This window comes from Manis pentadactyla, chromosome 15, assembly GCF_030020395.1.
Source record: "Manis pentadactyla isolate mManPen7 chromosome 15, mManPen7.hap1, whole genome shotgun sequence".
NCBI lineage: Eukaryota > Metazoa > Chordata > Mammalia > Pholidota > Manidae > Manis > Manis pentadactyla.
Genome location: NC_080033.1, coordinates 4,983,054 through 5,005,794, shown reverse-complemented (window position 1 = coordinate 5,005,794; position 22,741 = coordinate 4,983,054). Strand labels below are relative to the sequence as shown.

At 49.7% G+C, this 22,741-nt stretch overlaps 1 protein-coding gene, 2 long non-coding RNA genes and 1 pseudogene across 3 annotated transcripts in view; 2 read left to right on the top strand and 2 right to left on the bottom strand.

Moving 5' to 3' along the window:
• LOC130680903 (zinc finger protein 541-like) overlaps positions 1-22,741 on the bottom strand; it is a 507,420-nt gene that overhangs the window by 23,595 nt on the left and 461,084 nt on the right. The gene's annotated exons all lie outside the window — the stretch shown is intronic.
• LOC130680917 (uncharacterized) overlaps positions 1-22,741 on the top strand; it is a 477,927-nt gene that overhangs the window by 21,500 nt on the left and 433,686 nt on the right. The window lies entirely within an intron of this gene.
• Positions 805-1,395, bottom strand: LOC130680914 (uncharacterized). The gene is made up of 2 exons (XR_008993947.1): positions 1,264-1,395; positions 805-1,085 (listed from the first exon to the last, which is right to left on the bottom strand). It is a non-coding gene; the product is annotated as an uncharacterized LOC130680914 (long non-coding RNA).
• LOC130680908 (CD177 antigen-like) lies at positions 1,264-20,776 on the top strand (annotated as a pseudogene).

Sequence of the window (22,741 nt, the reverse complement as noted above, 5' to 3'; positions counted from 1 at the left end):
ATACAATCTTTAAGATGGAATCTTTCCTGCCTTTTACTATGTTGTTTAAGGCTGGGCCTGCATGCTAAATTAGTTGCCTAGGTTACAGAACTACTTAATTAGGGAAGGAAGGAGAAAAAAAACAGCATATAGGTAAAGATGAATGAAGCTGGGCCTGGAGAAACCTGGACTGGATCACCAACGGAAGAACCAAGCGGCCCTGGGAAGTCTTGGAGTGTTGAGGGTTTATTTTACACCTGCGGGCTCAGAGGGGAGTCATCTCCCAAGGTCTGAGCCCTGAACAAAGGCAAGGGGAGCAATACATATCTTTCTGCTTTCGTAGCTGCAACATTTCTGCAACATTTCTACGTGCACAGCAAACGAGCCAGCAAGGGGGAGTAAGTGCCTAGCAGAGCCGGGTCCGGGGAAGTTAAGGGACTTTGTTGTCTTTGCGAAGAAGAGCAGCAGAAGGGAGCCACCTGGGCCAGACCGCTGTCCTTGTAAGGCGTTCCCTGTCAGGTACACTGCTCTGACTGCAAACATCCTGCCTTGCTTTTTCCGGAGGTCCTCCCCCTACTCTGACTACCCGCGCTCCCTGTCTCACAAGGACTGGCGATCTGCATCAGCACATGTCTCCGCCCTCCTTGCCAGGTCTCCTCTCTGGGAAAGTCTTTGAATTCAGCGGAGGGTTGAGCTCTGACTCCAGGACGAATGGAGAAGTGCAAATGTGGTTACTGGGGTGTCAGTCTGAAGAACCCCATTCCCCCCAGGTAGACTTTTCGTTTCACATTCTAGTTTGCATGTCCCTCACACACAATTCCAGGGTTTAATTGCATTGCTTAGATTGATTTTAATTGCAGGGAGGTTCCTGGATCCAACCATGGCCCCACGGTCCTTCCCCCCACCCCCCAAGGTCCTGGTTCCCGGATTGTCAGTTGCTTCAGCTTCACTGGCAGAACTTGCGTCCACCCCGCTGGAAAAAGCTTTTCACTTGAACTGTTTTCACTGTGAGGAAGAAAACATCTTTCCCAGCGACAATGGTCCTCCCAACTCTGCAACATTGTATCTTGAACAGTCTGAAACATCCAGATAGGTAGGATGCAGACCTTGACGGAAAAAGGAGAAAAAGTTAGTGAACAAGGGACCTGCCAGCAGGGGGCGGGGCTGACCCAGCCCAGCTCAGGGCTCGGCCTCACCCGCCCGCCGTCATGCGCAGTCCGTCCCCGCGCACGCCCCGCCCCCAGGTCGCCAGCCTCTTCCTGCCGCGCGCAGGTCCCTGCAGACCTGTAAGCTCCCAGCGCGAGGCGGCGGAGGCTCGGAAGAGCGTGAGTCCCCCCGCCCTCCGTCCGCCATACGCGGCCCGGGGTCCCTCCGGTCTGTTCCCCGCCCACCACCGTGTTACCTCCGACGTCGCTGCGGCCGCCCACGCGCACCCCTTGCGGTTTACAGTCCCCGTGAGGCTGGGCCCCGCCCCTGGCCTCTCTTCCACTCCCGTCTCCCGTCGTTTTCCTGCCTGAATCCCTTCCCTGGCGTCTCAGGCCTCCCGCGCCTGGTGACCCTCCACCCGGGCTGTGCGGCTCCCGAAGCGCAGCGCCGGCCGCCCAGCTCCAGGAGGAGGTCCACCGCGCCCGCCGGTCTCCTGCTGGCCCCTCCGGCCGATCGCCGCCCCCAACCGCCTCCCCGCGGCCTCCGGCCGGGCCCTCTGCCCCCCAGGCCGCCCCTGCGAGGCGCCTCTTCCCCAGAGCGCGGTGCGGGAGGCGAGCCGGGTCGCCTGGGACGCCCGGAATCGAGCCCTGATTCCGCCGACGGTGAACGTGCTCTCCCGGGAGGCCGGCACCCAGTGCCTCCGCGCCCCTGGGCTCGCGGGCGACGGCGCTCGGGAGAGGCCGGGCCGGAGCGGCGGGGACAGAAGCGGAACGAGTGCGGAGGCCGGTAGGCTGCGGGAGAGCAGGCCCCCGGAGAGGACGGGCGAGCCCGGGAAGGAGCAGGCGGCGGAGCCGGGGAGGCTTAGAGGCCAGCGGGACCTCCGGGTGGAGGTGAGCCCCCGGGGAGGGAGGCCCTTGGGGTGCGGCGGGGAGGCCCTCGAGGGGGAGTCCGGGGAGGGTGCGGGCTGGGAGCCATGGCTGCAGGGCGGCGTGGTGCAGGGCCCGAGAGGACCGGGGCGGCCCGGAGGGCGGAGGAGGGAAGCAGAGCCGCCGGGGGTGCCGGAGAGGGTCGGAGGGCGCGTGACCGCGCGGGAGGGCAGGGGAGTGACTGCGCTGGAGAGTGTAAGAGGGCGGGCATGCGGGGAGAGCGGGGACCGTGAGGAAGGCTGGGGAGAAGGGGCAGCAGGAGGGGAACCAGTTGCAGTGTGGGCGGAACAGGGGTGAGAGAAGGCACCGAAGGGAGAGACGGCAGCAAAGGGGAGGGCACCTGAATGAGAAGCAACCCAGCGGAAAAACACAAAATCAAAGAGAAAAAGAAATAGGGAGGTGGATATACAAGATAAAAGATGGTAACACAACATTAGAGAGGCAGGCTTGGAGGCTGACGGAGCGGTGGTGGTGAGGCTCTGGATCCTGGTGATTGCTCAGTGATTCAGTTGTGATACATTGGTGGCTTTAAAAATACATCTAAAATTCGTTTCAGTGGTAGAGATAACACTGAGAATTGCAAAACTTCTAATAGGCTTGGGCAATTTATATTGTATGTCAGAAAATAGCTTAAATTTGCAACTTTTAGCCTGAGGGCAGTGACCCGACTTGGTCAGTGGTGGGTCACCCCCTTCCGTTTTCCTGGTGTGGGTTAGAGGTTGGGAAAGACAAGTGTGGACGAAACGACTGTCACTATACGGTGCTCTTTTTAAGGGTGCAGTAAAATGACTGCTTTGTTTTTTAGTTTCTTTATAATGGAATTTTATATATGTACATATATATGTAGACACTTAACATTTAATTCATAATTTGGTAGTTTGAGATAAATGTTAGTTCTTTCATTTTCTACTTCCTTATGATTCTCAAATAAGTTTTGGTGGCCTTTAATGAACTCATGTCATTCTTTTATCAGGATGATATATTCTAACATTTACTTTTAACATCAAAATGACTTAGACTTGAAAAACTAGACATCATTTCCTTTTTAAACTTGTTTGTGGTTTAAGTCAGGCCTGCAGTCTCTGTCCCCTGTATCTTCTGTCTTGGACGTGTTCTTTGGTGACCAGTTAATAATTTTAGACTGTTTGATTGGTAGTTGGTAGGGATGTCAGTGATGTTTTAAGAGTCAAAGACTAATCAGTTTTGTAGTACTCAATTTTCTTCCCTTTTATGTGATTTATTAACATTGAACTGTGACCTCAGAGTAGTTGTTCCCTTCTGGTCTCTGGTCTTTTTTCTGCAGTGTTGAAGATGTGCCAGATTGACTTGGAAGCTCTGTGCAACAGAGCCCAACTATGTCTGGTGCAGCAATATTCTCAAAACAAAAAACAAAACCGCACCCATGTGTAAAGCTGAAATGAAAAGGAAGCATGCTCAGAACTTACTTCTACAACTTACTCGTTCAGTGTTGTGCACACCTGTAGTCGCTTTTTCACAATTCTGCATTTTAAAAACATTTCACAATGACTTTCTGGAAGGAATTAAGTGTTGGTATCAGGGTGAGAACCTGGATGTGTAATCCTGACTCGTGAATGTTACTTCGGTCAGCAGCCACAAATGGTGGTATGTGCATCCGAAACACACAAAGGACCCCCGCACACAAACACAGGTCTTCTATGCACTCTATTCTCTTTAAAAGCACTCTATTCATCTTTAAAAGCAAACGTTATCACACACACTGCAGCAGTGGGGACCCTGGCTGTCCCCACACCCCTCTTCAGGTCACAGACCCAGTCTTGATCACACCCCATGGAGGCCTGACAGCCTCCCTGCAGCCACCCCCAGCCTCAGGAGAGGAGGCTCAGTGCCCTGGTGCTCACTGCTGCACACAGGTGACGTACATTAAGGCTGGTCCCATCTCACCTCCTGGAAGGAGAATCTCTGGTCAGGTGACACTATATAAAGGTTTTCACACCGATAGTAACACATAACTCCGTTTCCAGGAAATAATTGTAAAATACTTTAAAAATACAGAATTGCAAAAACATAGCTATACATGTGCAAAATACTGAAAGAGAGTCAGTTGTAATCTCTGAGCAGATTTCTTTTTAATTCACCTTTATTGATGCATAGGTTTTTGGTGCAGAGTGTGCGAGGGCTTCCCAGGAAGGCGGGATCTGAAGAGATGGTGGAGGAACTCACTGGGTGGCCTAAGGAGGTTACTGTCCGCGAGTCCCTCCTGAGCAGTGGGCAGCAGGGGACCGCCCTTTCCACACCGGGAGGCTCCCCCCATGTGGTTGTGGCAAAGGAAGGGAATGCGATGATGACTCTAAGCATTAAACGGCATGTTTTCCGCATTCAGGATTGGCTTCTAAGAAAGACTCATGTTCCCTGAGGCCAAAGTCCGGAAAAAGAGGAGGAGGATGGCAGAGAAGGAGCCGGGAATGGCTGTTCCTCAGGTAAAGTCCCTACCCTTTGGGTGACTTTCTGTCTGTCCTTCCTGAAGGGCCCTTCCTGGGTCTCCCTGAGCTCTGACCCTGACGGTGTGACCCCTGGTCACTCCACTCACCCCTCAGCACCTCTCATCCCCACTTCGGTTCCATGTCAGCTGACCCAGTGACATGGGGCTTGTGCGGGAGACGGGGTGTCAGGGTGGGTGGGCAGCAGGGACGCGTCCGGGGCTGCACCTGGATGCACCGTCAGCTCTCTGTAGCCCGGATGAAAGAGGCTGCAGGGGGAAGCCACATACTAATGTTCATAAATATGTGGTAAGTTGTGGGAAAGGAGACCGAAGAGGGGCAATCTTTTCAGCCTGATTTTTAATGTATTTGAAGCTGGACACGTGAGTCACTGGCTCAAAATCTTAATGATTGGGAAACACCATCAGAGATAGAGGGTGTGGGATCCTATCATGCATTTTAAACTATGGCGTCCACCTTTTCCAGCACAGATGGCTCCTGGTCGTGTGCGTGGTAATGACCTGGCTGAGACTTCGGGTAGTTCAGCACTTTGCACGGTACTCCGGGCCGGGTGCATCCTGGGCCGCTCCCCGGGCCTGAAGGAAAGCTTCCATTCTCACTGTTCTATGTGTGCCTTTCATATAGGGTCCTCGTGTTTACTATTCCTGGTTCCTTCAGTGTTTATCTTCAGAGTTTGTCAAACGTTGTCAACGACTTATTTCCCATTAACTGAGATGATTGTGTGTTTCTTTTCCCTTCCTTCCTATTAATGGAGCGCATTAGCATTGAGTGGTTTTTGTATGTTGAATATTCCTAGCCGTGCAGGAATAATTCCACTTGTGGTCTGTACTGGTTTGAATGTGCTGTTGAGTTTTCTTTGCTCGTATGTTAAGGATTTCTGCATCAATGTTCTTCAGGAATATCGGTCTCTACTTTTCTTCCTGTCTCTTTTTCTGGGTTTGGTGTCAGAATCATGCGGTTCCATACAAGTGTTTCTGAAGATTTATAGCAGGATTCGTGTTTATTCTTCTGTAAGTATTTGGTAGGCTCCTGGGGAAGCCTTCTGGTCCTGGGTGTGTGTTGGAGGTTTCTGAGGACTGCTTGACTCTCTCTCATTGTAACTGTTCACATTTTCTTTATTACTTGGTGATGTGGTCTGCGAGGTTGTATGTTTCTCTGAATGTACCCATATTTTCTAGGATATGTAATTTCTTGGCATATAATTGTTCATAGTACTTTCTTATAGACCATTTGCAACATTTCTGTGACACCTGTTGCAGTGTCCCCCTTTCATTTCTGATTTACTTGAGGGCTCGTCGTCCTCTCTCTCTCTCTCTCTCTCTCTCTGTCTCTCTCTCAGCCTAGCTAAATGTTTGTCAATTTCTAAATCTTTCAGAAAACTTGTTCTCGGTCTCTTGATTTTTAGATAGTTTTCCTATTCCGTTTCATTTCTCCTTGCTCTGATCTTATTCCTTCTGCTAAATTTTGGTGCAGTTTGTTATTTTTCTGATTTCTTGAGGTATAAAATCCTATTTCTGATCAGAGACCACTCCTTTTCTGTAATGTAAGACTTACCACTGCAGGCATCCTCCTCAGTGCCGCTGTCACTACGTCCCCCCAGGTTCGCTGTGTTGTATTTCCATTTTTATCGTGATAGTTTTAAAAATCCATGTGATTTCTTCTTTGACCCATTTATTGTCTAAACATGAGGTGTATCATTTCCACATGTTGTCGAGTTGTCTGTTTTCCCTCTGCTATCTGTTTCTAGCTTCACTGTGGATAGAGAAGATACATACTATTATTTCAATCTTTGGACATTTCTGGTTTGTTTTGTGTCACAACATGTGGCCTGTCCTGCAGAATGTCCCACGTGTGCTTGTGTAGAAGGTGCCCTGCGGCTGCGGGGGGGTGTCCTTCCCGGCTGTCAGGCCCATCGGGCTGTGGAGCTGTGTGAGACCTCGGGCTCCTCCTTGCTCGTCTGGTTGTTCTGTCCATATTAACACTGGGGTGTTGGCTCTCATACTACTTCTGTGATGCTGTCTCTCCGTCCCCTCCTTCTGTGTTTGCTTCATCGCTGTGAGAGTGCGGGCATGTTCATAATGGCTGCATCTTCCTGGGAATGGTCCCTCTTGCCATTCTCCTGTCCTTTGTCTCTTGTGACATCTCCCGTCTGGCCTCTTTCCTGTGCCCTGATACGGCTGCTGCTGCTGTCTGGAACATCCCGGTGGCATCGGGGATCTTTCCCTCTTTCCTTTTGAGCCTCTCCCTGTCCTGAGATTCGTGCATCTGTAGTTTGCCTGGACAGGGGTGAATGGCAGGAGCCCTTTGCAGTGCCCTTTTTTCCACCATAATTTCAGAAGAAATGCGTCCAGTGTTGCAATGATCATGGTGTTTGTTGAAGTTTCTAGTGTAATAACAGTTTTTTTCCCCAATAACCTTTCTTCATGATTTTTCAATTATTCAGTAGTCGTTTCTAGTGTTCATTTTTGTGGTCTCTTTTTTTTTTCTTAATGAGCTGTTATGTAATGTGTAAAGCTGATAACTTCCAAAGCTTGAGTCATTATTAGTGCAGTAAACAGTCTATTTCGCTTTGTTTAATGGCTACATATTTAAATTTGAGTGGATAAAATTATATTTTTGTATATGGGTATTTTATAGGGAATGAAGTATTGTCGATTTTTTTCCTTGTACTTTTCCCTTGTCCTATTGAATGATGCTGACAAACTGAAATAAGTACCATTGGTTTATTTTCATTGTCTCAAAGAAGGTGAAATACATACACATAAAAATGATGATAAAAAAAAGTCAATTCAAAAATTAGTCGAGAGACACCTTTTCCCACGGCAGGTAATTGGTGTATTTGTAGGTACATGTACGAGTACATAGATGTGTAAGACCATTGTTGTTTTAAAAGACATCTTATGGTAAACAAGTTTATACTTTTAGCAATAGAAATTATATCTTCAGTATGTTCCTTGGCCTTCTACCTATTTCTTCCACTGTCCTGTTAATTATTTAAATGTACTTTTTGCATGCGTATGTGTGCATGTATAATATCCTTTTATGCAGTCCCAAGTAGTTAACCTTGACGTTATTTCCAGTTTCCTGGTAGAGGACCCTCTGTCCGTGTACTTTAGTGCTCTGTTACTTAGCTGTTGGATTCTTTCCATTTAATTCTGAAGGTCGACCACCTGAGTTCAGGCGCTTGCTGTGTTGTTTCTTAGCTGTTGGACCAGACGCCAGTTCCTTACAGTGTCTGTGACACTGTTTTCACTCTGTAACATAAGATGGGCACAGAACTTACTCAGATGAACTATTAATGCTGATAACATTAGTACATGTAAAGCATTGAGTAGCACCCAGCATGATAGACGCATTAAAGCCTTTAAGCCACTGCTCGTGCTGTCATCACAATGTTTAGGTTCCTACTTTTCTTTTCTTTTTTTTGGTATCATTAATCTACAATTACATGAAGAACATTATGTTTACTAGACTCCCCCCTTCACCAAGTCCCCTCCACATACCCCATTAGTCACTGTCCATCAGGACGGTAAGATGCTGTCACTACCTGTCTTCTCTGTGTTGCACAGCCCTCCCTGTGCCCCCCCCAATATTATACATGCTAATCGTATGGCCCCCCTTTTTTTCCCCTCACTTCTCCCTCCCTCCCCAGTACCTTTCCCTTGGGTAACTGTTAGTCCTTTCTTGGGTTCTATGTTTCAACTGCTTTTTTGTTCCTTTAGTTTTTCCTTTGTTCTTCTATTCCACATATGAGTGAAATTATTTGATACTTGTCTTTCTCTGCCTGGCTTATTTCACTGAGCATAAGACCCTCTAGCTCCATCCATGTTGTTGCAAATGGTAGGATTTGTTTTCTTCTTATGGCTGAATAATATTCCATTGTGTGTATGTATCACATCTTCTTTATCCATTCATCTACTGATGGACACCTAGGTTGCTTCCATTTCTTGGCTACTGTAAATAGTGCTGCGATAAACATGGGGGCACATCTGTCTTTTTCAAACTGGGCTGCTGCAGTCTTAGGGTAAATTCCTAGAGGTGAGATTCCTGGGTCAAATGTAATTTCTATTTTGAGTTTTTTGAGGAACCTCCATACTGCCTTCCATAGTAGTTGAACTAATTTACATTCCCACCAGCAGTGTAGGAGGGTTCCCCTTTCTATATAACCTTGTGAACATTTGTTGTTTGTCTTTTGGATGGTGGCGATCCTTACTGGTGTGAGGTGATATCTCATTGTGGTTTTAATTTGCATTTCTCTGATAACTAGTGATGTGGAGCATCTTTTCATGTGTCTGTTGGCCATCTGAATTTCTTCTTTGGAGAACTGTCTGTTCAGCTACTCTGCCCATTTTTTAATTGGATTATTTGTTTTTTGTTTGTTGACGTGTATGAGCTCTTTACATATTTTGGATGTCAAGCCTTTAAAGGATCTGTCATTTACAAATATATTCTCCCATACTGTAGGATGCCTTTTTGTTCTATTGATGGTGTCCTTTGCTGTACAGAAGCTTTTCAGCTTGATATAGTCCCACTTGTTCATTTTTGCCTTTGTTTCCCTTGCCCGGGGAGATAATGTTCAAGCAGAAGCCGCTCATTTTTACGTCCAAGAGATTTTTGCCTATGTTTTTTTCTAAGAATTTTATGGTTTCATGACATACATTCAGGTCTTTGATCCATTTCGAATTTACTTTTGTGTTTGGGGTTAGACAGTGATCCAGTTTCATTCTCTTACATGTAGCTGTCCAGTTTTGCCAGCACCATCTGTTGAAGAGACTGTCATTTCCCCATTGTATGTCCATGGCTCCTTTATCATATGTTAATTGACCATATATGTTTGGGTTAAAGTCTGGAGTCTCTATTCTGTTCCAGTGGTCTGTGGGTCTGTTCTTGTGCCAGTACCAAATTGTCTTGATTACTGTGGCTTTGTAGTAGAGCTTGAAGTTGGAGAGCGAGATCCCCCCACTTTATTCTTCCTAAGCTGCTTTGGTTATTTGGGGTCTTTGGTGTTTCCTTATGAACTTTTGAACTATTTGTTCCAGTTCATTGAAGAATGCTGTTGGTAATTTGATAGGGATTGAATTGCATTGAATCTGTATATTGCTTTGGACAGGATTGCCACTTTGATGATATTAATTCTTCCTAGCCAAGAGCATGGGATGAGTTTCCGTTTGTTAAGTGTCCTCTTTAATTTCTCTTAAGAGTGTCTTATGGTTTTCAGGGTATAGGTCTTTCACTTCCTTGGTGAGGTTTATTCCTAGATATTTTACTCTTTTTGATGCAATTCTGAATGGAATTGTTTTCTTCATTTCTCTATTAGTTCATTGTTAGTGTATAGGAAAGCCACAGATTTCTGTGTGTTAATTTTGTATCCTGTAACTTTGCTGAATTCCGGTATTATTTCTAGTAGTTTTGGAGTGAATTCTTTAGGGTTTTTTTTATGTACAATATCATGTCATCTGCAAATGGTGACAGTTTAACTTCTACTTTACCAATCTGGATTCCTTGTATTTCCTTGTTTTGTCTAATTGCCGTGGCTAGGACCTCCAGTACTATGTTGAATAACAGTGGGGAGAGTGGGCATCCCTGTCTTGTTCCTGATCTCAGAGGAAAGGCTTTCAGCTTCTAGCTGTTCAGTATGATGTTGGCTGTTGGTTTATCATATATGGCCTTTATTATGTCGAGGTACTTGCCCTCTATACCCACTTTGTTGAGAGTTTTTATCATGAATGGATGTTGAATTTTCTCGAATGCTTTTTCAGCATCTATGGAGATGATCATGTGGTTTTTGTCCTTTTTGTTTATGTGGTGGATGATGCTGATGGATTTTTAAGTGTTGTACCATCCCTTGCATCCCTGGGATGAATCCCACTTGGTCATGGTGTGTGATCCTTTTGATGTATTTTTGAATTCAGTTTGCTAATATTTTGTTGAGTCTTTTTGCATCTACGTTCATCAGGGATATTGGTCTGTAGTTTTCTTCTTTGGTGGGGTCTTTGCCTGGTTTAGGTATTAGGGTGATGGTTGCTTCATAGAATGAGTTTGGGAGTATTCCCTCCTTTTCTATTTTTTGGAAAACCTTAAGGAGAATGGGTATTATGTCTTCTCTATATGTCTGATAAAATTCTGAGGTAAATCCATCTGGCCCAGGGATTTTGTTCTTGGGTAGTTTTTTGATTACCGCCTCAATTTGGTTGCTGGTAATTGGTTTGTTTAGATTTTCTGTTTCTTCCTTGGTCAGTCTTGGAAGGTTGTATTTTTCTAGGAAGTTGTCCGTTTCTTCTCCTTTTTCCAGCTTGTTAGCCTATAGGTTTTCATTGTATTTTCTAATGATTCTTTGTATTTCTGTGGGGTCCGTTGTGATTTTTCCTATCTTGTTTCTGATTCTGTTGATGTGTTGATTCTCTTTTTCTCTTAATAAGTCTGGCTAGAGGCTTTTCTGTTTTGTTTATTTTCTCAAAGAACCAGCTCTTGATTTCATTGATTTTTTTTCTATTGTTTTATTCTTCTCAATTTTATTTATTTCATCTCTGATCTTTATTATGTCCCTCCTTCTGCTTATTTTAGGCCTCATTTGTTCTTCTTTTTCCAATTTCAATAATTGTGATGTTAGACTACTCATTTGGGATTGTTCTTCCTTCTTTAAATATGCCTGGATTGCTCTATACTTTCCTCTTAAGACTGCTTTCACTGCATCCCTCAGAAGTTTGGGTTTTGTGTTGTTGTTGTTGTCATTTGTTTCCAAATGTTGCTTGATCTCTATTTTATTTGGTCATTGATCCATTGATTCTTTAGGAGCATGTCGTTAAGCCTCCATGTGTTTGTGAGCCTTTTTGCTTTCTTTATACAATTTATATCTAGTTTTGTAGCTTTGTGGTCTAAAAAGTTGGTTGGTAGAATTTCAATATTTTTTAGTTTACTGAGGCTCTTTTTATGGCCTAGTATGTGGTCTATTGTGGAGAATGTTCCATGTGCACTTGAGAAGAATGTGTATCCTGTTGCTTTTGAATGTAGAGTTCTATAAATGTCTATTAGGTCCATCTGTTCTAGTGTGTTGTTCAGTGCCCCTGGTCCTTAGTTATTTTCTGTCCAGTGGATCTATCCTTTGGAGTGAGTGGTGGTTGAAGTCTCCTAAAATGAATGCATTGCATTCTATTTCCTCCTTTAATTCTGTTAGTATTTGTTTCACATATGCTGGTACTCCTGTATTGGGTGCATATATATTTATAATGATGATATCCTCTTGTTGGACTGACCCCTTTATCATTATGTAATGTCCTTATCTCTTGTTACTTTCTTTGTTTTGAAGTCTATTTTGTCTGATACTAGTACTGCAACCCCTGCTTTTTTCTCCCTGTTGTTCGTGTGAAATATCTTTCTCCATCCCGTGACTTTTAGTCTGTGCATGTCTTTGGGTTTGAGGTGAGTCTCTTGTAAGCAGCATATAGATGGGTCTTGCTTTTTTATTCATTCTATTACTCTGTGTCTTTTGATTAGTGCATTCATTCCATTTACATGTAGGGTGATTACTGAAAGATATGTACTTATTGCCATTGCAGGCTATACATTCGTGGTTACCAAAGGTTCAAGGTTAGCTTCTTTACTATCTTACTGTCTAACTTAACTCGCGTATTGAGCTATTATAAACACTGTCTGATGATTCTTTATTTCTCTCCCTTCTTATTCCTCCTCCTCCATTCTTTACATATTGGGTGTTTTATTCTGTGCTCTTCTGTGTTTCCTTTGATTGCTTTTGTGGGTAATTGATTTTATTTTTTGCCTTTAGTTAGTATTTGGTCTGCTTTCTTTGCTGTGATTTTATTTTCTCTGGTGACATCTATTTAGGAGTGCTCTCATCTAGAGCAGTCCCTCTAAAATACCCCGTAGAGGTGGTTTGTGGGAGGCACATTCCCTCAACTTTTGCTTGTCTGGGAATTGTTTAATCCTTCCTTCATATTTAAATGATAATTGTGCTGGATACAGTATTCTTGGTTCAAGGCCCTTCTGTTTCATTGCATCAAATATATCATGCCTTTCTCTCCTGGCCTGTGAGGTTTCTGTTAAGAAGTCTGATGATAGCCTGATGGGTTTTCCTTTCTGGTGACTTTTTCCTCTGTCTAGCTGTCCTTGTCCTTTAAACTTTAAAACTCTGTTCTTATCCTTGATCTTTGCCATTTTAATTATCATGTGTCTTGGTGTTATCCTCCTTGGGTCCCTTCAGTTGGGAGTTTTGTGTGCTTCCGTGGTCTGAGCGACTATTTCCTCCCCCATTTTGGGGAAGTTTTCAGCAGTTGTTTCTTCAGATACACTTTCTCCCCCTTTTTCTCTCTCTTCTTCTTCTGGTACCCCTATAATGCGGATATTCTTCCGTTTCAATTGGTCACACTGTTCTCTTAATATTGTTTTATTCCTGGAGATTCTTTTAACTCTCTCTACGTCAGCTTCTCTGCGTTCCTGTTCTCTGGTTTCTATTCCATTAACGGCCTCTTGTATCTGGTCCATTCTGCTTTTAAGTCCTTCCAGAGATTGTTTTATTTCTGTAGTCTCCCTCCCTACTTTGTCCATTAGCTCTTGCATTTTTCTCTGCAGCTCCATGAGCATGGTTATGACCTTTATTTTGAATTCTTTTTCAGGGAGATTGGTTAGGTCTATCTCCCCAAGCTCCTTCTCAGGGGTTGTCTCTGTTAGTCTGGTCTGGATCAAATTCTTCTGCCTTTTCATGGTGATAGAGGTAGTTGTGGGGAGCTGGCACATGTGTCAGCCGGGAGAACGTCCCTTCTTGCTGGTTTGTGGCCTTCCTCTCCTGGGAGAATGGCGCCGCCTAGCAGCTTGTGCTGGGCAGCTGCACAGAGATGAGGCCTGCTGCTGTGGGCATGGCCGCTCTCAGGCTGCTGCTCCGCTATAGCGGAGCTGCGCTGCATCTGTGGGGAGCAGGCGGGAGGCTGTTTATCGCCCTGAGGGGCCTCAGAGCTGCGCTGCCGCCCAGGGGGTTAGGGCGCCCAGAGTTCCCCGGGATTCCCAGCTCCTGGGCTGATTGCACCGGGACACTTCTGTCCAGCTGTGAGGCTCCTGTTAGGATTAGAACATTTTAAGGGCTGAGAATATTCACTGTTTTTCTCATTCAATGAGAACACACTTTGCATTACAGATCTTAATCCTCCTCACAGCTGATGAGTTGTGGATAATCATCACACCTACTTTACAGAAGACGATGATGGAGTTCAAGGAGGGGAAGTTAATGTCCTGACCGCTGGGCCCCGGCCTGCCTTTCCACTCTCATCATTTATCACTCTCCTCTTCTCCACTACAGTCTAGCTAACTGCTTTCTTTCTAATCCTCACAGAAGCCAAACTTGGTCTTACTACATGGTCTCTGTACCTTCTCTTTCTTCTACCTAGAATGCTCTTTCCACGTATCTTTCCAGAGCAAAGTCTTCATTCTGCTCTCAGCTGAAATGTCACCTCCTCAGGGAGGCCCTGCATGATCCCAGCTCAGTCACTTACTGTCCCATCAGCTGGTTCTCACTCTCCACCCAGAACCCAGCACTGTATTTTGTGCTCATGTATTTGATTAGTGTCGGTCTCTTTCAGTACGCTGTGAGCTCAACAGAAGCAGTGGCCTCGTTCTTGAGGGTCTTCCTGTATCTTTCCACCTAGGACAGTGCCTGGCACAAAGTCCAGCTTCAGGGAACATTTGTTGACAAAAACAAGATGCTTCATTGACTGCCTAGGACCCTATGTGCCTATGTTCCCATCCTTTCCCTTCCTCCACCAGGGACAAGCTCAAGGCCACCCAGACCTCTGGAGGGTGCCATTCACACAGCAACAATGTACAGACTTACTGAGGGCTCTGTGGTCGTCTTTTCCTCCGTATTCATTCATTCAAATATATAGTTACTGATCGCACTAAATTCACATTGGTTAGTGGTATAGATACAGTGGAGAAGAGAAACGTGTTTCTATATGGCAAATTTTAAACTTGCAAACAAAAATAAAAATAGAAAGCATGGAGTTGTCAAAAAAACATGACTGCAATACCTGTTCATTACTATTTACTCTACTACTGTTCTCCCCCCCCTCCTCTCCCTTTCCTCTCCCTTTCCTCTCCCTGTCTTCCTGCAACCCCCACATCCAGCCTTTGCCGTCACTGACAAGTGCCCCGGATCCTGCCCTGTCTCTCCCCTACCCAGTGAGCTAGAGCTGCTTTGCCCTGGTTTGCAAAGGCCGATTGTTAAATACTTAGGAAATTTCCAAGCTGCTTGTAGAACTATTGGTAGCTTAAGACGAGACAATGTAGGAGTATTTACGCCACAGAAATAGGCCAAGACAGGAGGCTGGGTTTGCTGATGTTCTTCTCTGAAAATCTGGTTTTCTCGCATACGCTGTTCCATCTCCTGGCAAAGACACTTGGCTTGGTCAAGGAATAGCCCAAGTCTTGCATAAGTATTTAGTCAGTCCTCCAGCCACCTCCTGGGTGGAGGCAAGTGGAGACCCTGGTCCTAGTTGTGCTGGGAGGGCAGAGGAAAGAGCCCGAGGGTAGTTCCTGAAAACCCAAGGAAAAGGTGAGCAATATAGGCAGGAAAGATGAAGAAGGAGAAGTAGGACTCTGGCGGGCAGAGGTTAGGGGAGCAGGAACACAGGGAGAGGCCAATGCCCACCGCACAGTGTCCTCACAGGCGGTTGGGCCACTTCCCCACCTGGGGCCAGAAGGTGGCCAAGTTCCTATGAGGGATGAGGAAACTGCCCTCTCAAACCCCGCTGAAACTGATGGCAGGCTCAGGAGGAAGGCGGGCTGGGCAGCCGGAGCTGTGGGGCTGGGGGCCAGGAGGCCTCAGTTTCTGTCTGTAGAGGGGGCTGGTGGCTGGGCTCCTGGGTAGGAGAAGGGGGGAGGGCCCAGATTTCTTGGCCTTTAAGCCCTTGAGACTCAGGGTGGGCCCAGGCCTCCTTCAGCAAGGCCTCCCTTTCCCACCCTTTCCTGGGCTGCCCTGGGTGAGGCTAGATATAAAGGGTTTGGTTTCCTGGGAGAAAGAGCAGGTTGGAGAGTTCCCAGCAGCCCTGACCATGAGCCCTGCCCTGCTGGCCCTCCTGGGTGCCGTCCTCATGTGGCCTGGTGAGTGAGGACCCCCTCCTTAGGGAGGTTCATTTCCCTGCAGGATGCGCTAAGATGGATCTGCCCTTCCCATCTCAGGAGTGCAGGCCCTGACCTGTCAATGGGGGACATTCGAGGCTCTGGAATATACGTCCCGAATGCCCCTCCAGTGGACGGCTGGCGAGAGTCTGTGAGGGAGATGAAGGTTGTCAGGACACGCTGGTGCTCATCGAGAATGGTGAGAAGGCCGCTCGGGCCCCGCGCCAGGGTCCCCTCTGCCGGGCAGGGACCTCCCTGTCCCTGCCCGGTCTCACCCGCCTTCTGCGCAGGCCTCAGAGACCCCTGTCCTCATTCCCAGAGCTGTCCATCTCCCCAGCAGGGGCCCCCCTGTGGGTGCCCAGCTGCCTCCTCCTCCTCTCCAGCCTCTCAGCCCAGGCCAGGATGCAGAGCCTCCCTCCAGGCCACACGAGGGCTAGTCCCAGTGGCATGTCCCCCTCTCCCCATCCAGGACCTCTGGTGTACATAGTGCTCACCAAGGGCTGCACCCAGGCCACGGATCACGAGGCCCGCATCACCAAGCACAACCCGGGCCCCGGCGTGTCTGTCATCTCCTACACCCGCGTGTGCTGCCAGGATGCCTGCAATGACCTCCCCACCACCCTCCCTCTCTGGGATCTGCCCTCCCCCACAGGTGCCCAGGGAGCAGGGGGAGGGGAAGGGGCCATCGGGGGGCAGAACCCAGGCTGAGGGTTGAGGTCCTTGCGCCCCTGCCTCCGTCCCGCCCACGCTCCCCAGACTCCCTCCCGGAGTGCAGCTCCTGTCAGTCCTGAGCCCCCACCAGCGCTGACACCCTGATGTCCCACCAGCTGCTTAGACTCCGCCCACGGCCCTGGTGTCTGCGCCCATTCTCTTGCCTTTGGGTTTGGTTCACTCATGTGCTATTTAGGGTTTGGGTGTCCTCTTCCTCCGCAAATTGTTCTGTAACTTCCCGCTGTCCTGTCTGGGATCACAAATTGAATTTGGGGTGATGTGTAGATCCTCTGTGCTCTGTGGAATAGTTTGTGACCTCGGGTTACCAGTTTCATGGACTGTTCAGTGGCACTCGGGGTGAAGCCTTGCTTCCTCCCACAGTGTGCCTCCCCGTGTGTCCCCCCATATGAGTCCCAGGTGCCCCTCCCCAGGCCTCCTGTCCCCTCCCTCTCTGCCCCTCCCCAGCCAGCCATCCTTAATGCCCAGCTTGAGGCCGGCAGGACAGGAGCCCAAGGTGGGCACTCAGGGGTGGAATTGGGAAGCTGATTCTTGGGCCAGCAAAAGGCAGGTGGGGAAAAGGCCCCCGACCCCGATCCAGAGCCCTCAGCCCTCCCGTCCAGTCTCACCCCCAGTCCCAGCATCCGTGAGGTGTCTGGTCTGCTTGTCCCCACAAGCTGTAGGTCTACCAGAGAGGAGACCTGCCCAGCCGGGACCACCCACTGCTGCAGCAGGGAGCTGGGGTTTATCGGAGGTCAGTCAGGATTCAGGTCCCTGCGGGCACTAACTGGGGCAGGGGAAGGGTTCTGAGGACCAAGATCGGCCTTGGGGAGGGGGACCGCTGAACCTGGGGCCTGGGGGAGGGCGGGCCTGGCTCCAGGTGCTGCGGCCCCTGCGGAGGGTTAGATGGTCCCAGGGGCAGCGGCTCCCTCTTTCCCTCTCTCCTCCTTCCCCAGGGGGCATCGGAACCAGTGTCAGCATCCAGGGATGCGTGCCTCAAGAAGGCTGCAACTTGTTTAAAGGGACTCAGCATATCGGACCCTTGGTAATGATTGAGAACTGCATTCCTAGAGGTGAGGACCTGACAAGAAGCCGGGCCGTGACCCCAGTGCAGCCGGGCTCAGGGGCCCCTGGAGAAGGCCTGCCCTCAAACCCATCCCGAGGCCAGCACCCACACGTCACTTAGACACGTAGGCAAAGGGCAGGATGCTCCTGGTGGGCACTTCTCCAGGGGTGCCAGTGCAGGTGTCCAGCTGAGGGGCAGAGTGAGGCATGTGGCCCAGGGGACAGGTAAATAGGACAGAGCCCAGGGTCCTGGTGGGAGGGCAGCGGGAGCAGGGAGGAGGGCAGAGGGGCACAGGGGGCCGGATGCCCCACCCTTTGGTGCCCGAGCGAGTCCAGGAGCTCTTGCTCCTGGCTTCAGACTGGGAATCCCTCCATGCTGCTGGTCCTGCCTCTCCTCACCCCTGACTTGGGTAACTCCGGGTCTCCACTTCCCTTCGCCTGCCCCCACCATAGCTTCATCCCCACCCAGGGGACTGGCTACCCCAGCAGGCCTGCTGCTGGGGATAGAAGACCAGAGAGAGAGATCAAGGGCCTCACTGTGACAGGGAAAGCAGCAGCCAAATGGGGACGCCGGGAGGGCCCCCAATACCTTGTACACCATGCCATACCCACACAACAAACATCTACCACATAACACCACACACACAACTGCTCACAGGCCATACACACACTCTGCTCAGCAGACAAGCGTACCAGGCACATAACACATACCTCATACCACCCCAAACCCCGACAAATGGAGAGAGGCAGCCATTTCGGGGGATGGGAAAACAGCTCCTGCCAAGGAAATGGGGTGGGGGAAGGCCCGGTGCAAGAGCTCAGATTGCCCAAAACAGGCCAAGGCGGGAGCCCATTGAGGAAGCACCGAGGCCTGGATCGTGGGCAGCCTCGACTGTCCTCCTGTGTACGTTGGCAGTTGTTCCAGGAGAGCGGTGGGGTGAAAGTTTGGGAGAGCACAGCCTCCCAAAAAAGCCTGTGTCTGGATTGGAAAGATGCGGTTCCTGGCTGGGCTCTTACTGAATGGGCTCTGGGGATCATTACCTCTCTGAGCCTCTTTCTCTGAGTTCAGGGAGGATGGGATGATCCAGACAGCTGGGGGCAGGGGAGTATATGCAGAGGCCCTGGGGTGGGCGAGCGCCTACTGTGTGTTCAAGGAAGAGTGCAGAGGCCAGAGTGGCTCCAGCAGTGTCACCAGGAGAGCAGAGCAGGGTGTGGATGGAGAGGTAGTGGTGCCCAAGCAAGGAGGGCCTAGGGGCCATTTAAGGACTTAGAATTTTTATTCTGAGCGGGATGGGGAGCTACTGGAGGTTTCTGAGCAGAGAGACGTGAATCGCCTTACCTTTTCTGAGGATCCTTCTGGCTGCTTGGTGGAGGACACAGCTTGGGGAGGTGGGAGAGGGTGGGAGACCCACAGGGAGACTCGGGAGGAAGCACCTTAGATCCAAGGCGTTTGGGACCCTGGAGGAAGCCGCGGACGTAGTTCCTAAGTGGTTCCAGAAGTATGTTGCAGTTTAAGCCAAGGATCTGCTGATGGGTGCAACGTGGGGTGTGAGGGAAAGGGACTGTCAAGAGCTCCAGCAGTTTCCATGAGCAAGTGCAAGAAGGAGGTGTTGTGGCCCAAATGGGGAAGATGGGGGCTGGGGAGCGCGCCCCAGGCTCGGGCCAGTTTGTGGTCTGTGAAGTGGGGAAATGAGTGGCCACCTTCATGGGGCTGTTGAGAAGGTCACACGTCTGCAGCTGGTACATCTCGGTGAGGAGCTTCTGCACCGGGGCACGCCTGCCTGGGGCTAATGGGTGGCCTTCACAAGGTCCCGGCTCACGGGTTTGCGACTGTGCTCCTGAGGCCCACAGGGGCCGAGGAAGCCGAGGCTGGTCATCCGCCCGTCTGCCCATCACTCACCCCAGGAACCAGAATGCCAGTTCTGAGCCCAGCTCTGCCAGAGACTAGTGGTGGGGCATTGGGCAAGCACCGTAACCGTCCTCTGCCTCTGTTTCCCATCTTGAAAATGGGCACGACTATGGGAGTGGCTGTGAGGAATGATGGAGTCCAGGTGAAGTGAGCCCCTTGGGAGGCTTATATGGGCTAAGCCAGGGAGCGGGACAGCTGGGCACCGAGGAAGTGCCCAGTGCACATGTGGCAATGGAGTACTTTCGTTAGGAATATAGTGTTTCCCATTAAAAGATACATGGCATCAGGCTACCTTCCTCATGTCCTCATTGATGAGGACCTTGATGCCCGGGAAGGGGAGCCGAGTTAGTCAGACTCAGGCTCAGAAAGAGCCACAGTTTCTCTCATCCCAAAGGCAGAAACAGCCTTCCTCCGGCAGCGTCAGGTAAAGTTCTCTGCGGGTGTTTGAACAAAAACAGCCTAAAGGATGGGAGTGGAACTCTGCCTTCCGATGTTTTATCAATGTGAGATTCGGGGACACTGGGGCCAGGTCACCAGGACTGCAACCCAAGGATGTGATCACCTTCCCAAGCATGACACCAGGAAGGACAGACATGGCTGGGCCCTTGGCTGGAACAGGCCCTGGTATTCCTCCTCCTCAGGTTTACTGACCTGTCACCAGGGAAACATGCAGTGGACTCATCACAACCTGTCTCATGAACCTGTCAAATGGCCCACGCAGAGGCAACAGACCTGTGATATTGCGGAGGTGTGTTAGGAGACGCTTCTGCTCATAGATGTAGGTGAGTTCGCTGTACAAGCCTGGGGTCTCCCCACCCTGGGTTCTGTCCCATGCATTTCCTGCCCGATTCCCCTTAGGCCAGGAGTTCTAAGCCCAACTCTTGCTCTTAATGTGCCTCAGTTTCCCAGTCTGAAAACAGGGCAAGGTGATGGCAAGAATACCTCCTGCCTGGCTGGGTGATGGTGAGGATATAGGGGCCGGTCCAGGGGAAGGGCTGAGCACAGAGCCACCCACCAGAGTAACCTCGGTGAAGTAAACCTTCACTCAAGGTTTACTGAGCACCTAATATATGGAGGGCATGTTGTAGGCACTTCAGATCCCACTGTGCCTGCCTCGTTGCAGCTTTAAGCACAGAGGATAGCAGAAAACAACAAAGAACAAAGACGTAAGATATGGATGGGCAGGTGAGAGCTATGGAGAGAAACGCAGCAGCGAGGGAAAAGGGAGAGTGAGATTAAGGCTGTGATTTGAAACTGGGTGCTCGGGGGGGCTCACTCCGAAGGTGACATTTGAGCGACACTGTGAGAGGTGGCAGAGCTCGCAGAGGACTCAGGCACTGGCCCCAGCCTGGACCCCACACTCAGACACTCTCTTGTAATCAGGGATGCTGAGCCCACCCTCTGCCTGCCTGCTGGTGATGAAGAACCTGGGGCTCAGCCTCCCTCCCAGCCAAGCTTTCGCTGTCTCACCCTCAGGACACACGTCACTCATCCTGGGGAGCAAAGGCTGCAGCTTGGACCAGATGGGCGTGCCCCCACTATCTCCATACACTCGGGGCCGCCCGGCGTGCTCATCGCCTCCTACGCCCAGCTCTCCTCTGACGGTTGCAACAGGGCCAACAGCACCAGCGTCCTGCTGAATTCCCTCCCCCATCCAGGTATGGGATCCCAAGGACAGAGCGATGGGCCCCAGAGTCACAGAGACTCCAAGGCTCAGGGTAGGTGGCTGCACATGGGAGCAGAGCTGTGCACCCCCAGCTTTCTCTCTGCTCCCCAGCTGTGCCTGCCCCAGGAGACCTGCAGTGTCCTGCCTGTGTGGAGGTCTCTGGGACCTGCGCAGAAAATTCTAAAAATAGCACCTGTCCTAAGGGCACCACTCAATGTTACAGTGGCTACATTCGTCTCAGCGGAGGTGAGTACCAAAGGGCAGGTTCCAAAGATAAAGGTGTTGGGGTCCTGGATTCACTGGTCCTGAGGTGCGAGGGTGTATGAGGCCCTGGCTCGTGGGTTTGTGGGTGGAGGGGGCTGGGAACCCAAATGTCTAGGTCTCAGGGAGGAGGGGACTGAGAGTCCGGTTTTCTGGTCTGAGGCTGGAGGGGGAGCGTCTGGGACTCCCAGGCCATAGGAGGTTCAGTGGGCCCACTTTGAGTCCTCTCTGACTCAGTGTTCACTCTCTAGGTGGGGCGTCCTACACAGTGAACGTTCAGGGCTGCATGACCCAGCCTTCCGGCTCCTTGTTGAACCATACCTGGGATATTGGGGTCTTCTCTGTACATGAGAGTTCTGATAGGAATGAAACTCTCCCCCAAGCCAGAGCTTCCCCTCCCCTCTATTTGGCTTGGGCTGTTGGCCTTGGTGTATTTTTAGTCCTTTGGTATGGGGAACCCTCCGTGTTGAACCTATTTCCAGATGATTCTTAGCCCCTGCCACACCTCTGCACCCAACCCTCCCTTGAACTCATAACGGGACCAGCCTTGGACGCAGAATTATTTCCCAGTCCTCTCCATGAATTATTATCCCCACACACACCCACACACTTTATGACCTGATAACCACTTAGGGAGGGGCTTGGGAACATTGAACTTGCCCTATGGACATTCAAGCAGTGGCCACCTGTGTCTGATAACACACCATCCTTTCCCCCAACACAGGGTTTCTCTACGTGAGGGGAGGGCAGGGCACCCAGAGATTTAAGAGTGGGTCAGGTCACCAGCCTTCCCCTCGGCACTGGCTCTGTCCCCCTTCCTACAAGTCCTCCCAAGCCACTTTAAAAAAGAAACTCACTTCCTGGCTTATTCTTCCTCCCACCGCCTCCTCCCTTCTCAGTCACATATCTTCAGCTGTCTGGATACATTTCTTTGCTTCTGTGTTTTCACCTTCCACTCACCCTTCCTTGTCTGCTTTCCATCGCCCCCTTCTCGAACACCCCTCTTACCAAAGTCACCAACATCCTCTTCCATTGCTACACTTGCCCGGTGCTCCTCAGGCTGGTGTTGCGGCATTTGACCCAACACCGTACTTCTTTCCTGGCATCAGCCCCCTAAGGGTAAATGCAAATCAAAAGGAAAGAAAACTTATCTTCCCTGGCACAAAAAGGGAAAGAGATCCCCCTTTATTTCAGAGCATTTTCTATAGAAAATGTATCATTGAACTTCTTTCTCTGTCTCTGAGAGGTGTATGGAAATCTTTAAAAAATTTTAAATAGCCTCTTGCCAGCTTTGCAGCCCAGGGATGGCTTTCTCCAGACATGGCAGCCACTTCTTTGAAATGTAATGGCAAGGAAGGTCCCGCCCCCGTCTCTGGGGGGGGAGGGGGCAGGAGCCTGAGTCAGGCGGGCCCCTCCCTCCAAGTTGCAAAACTATCTGCATCAAAATATGAGAAGTTCATTTTTCCTTTGGAGAAAG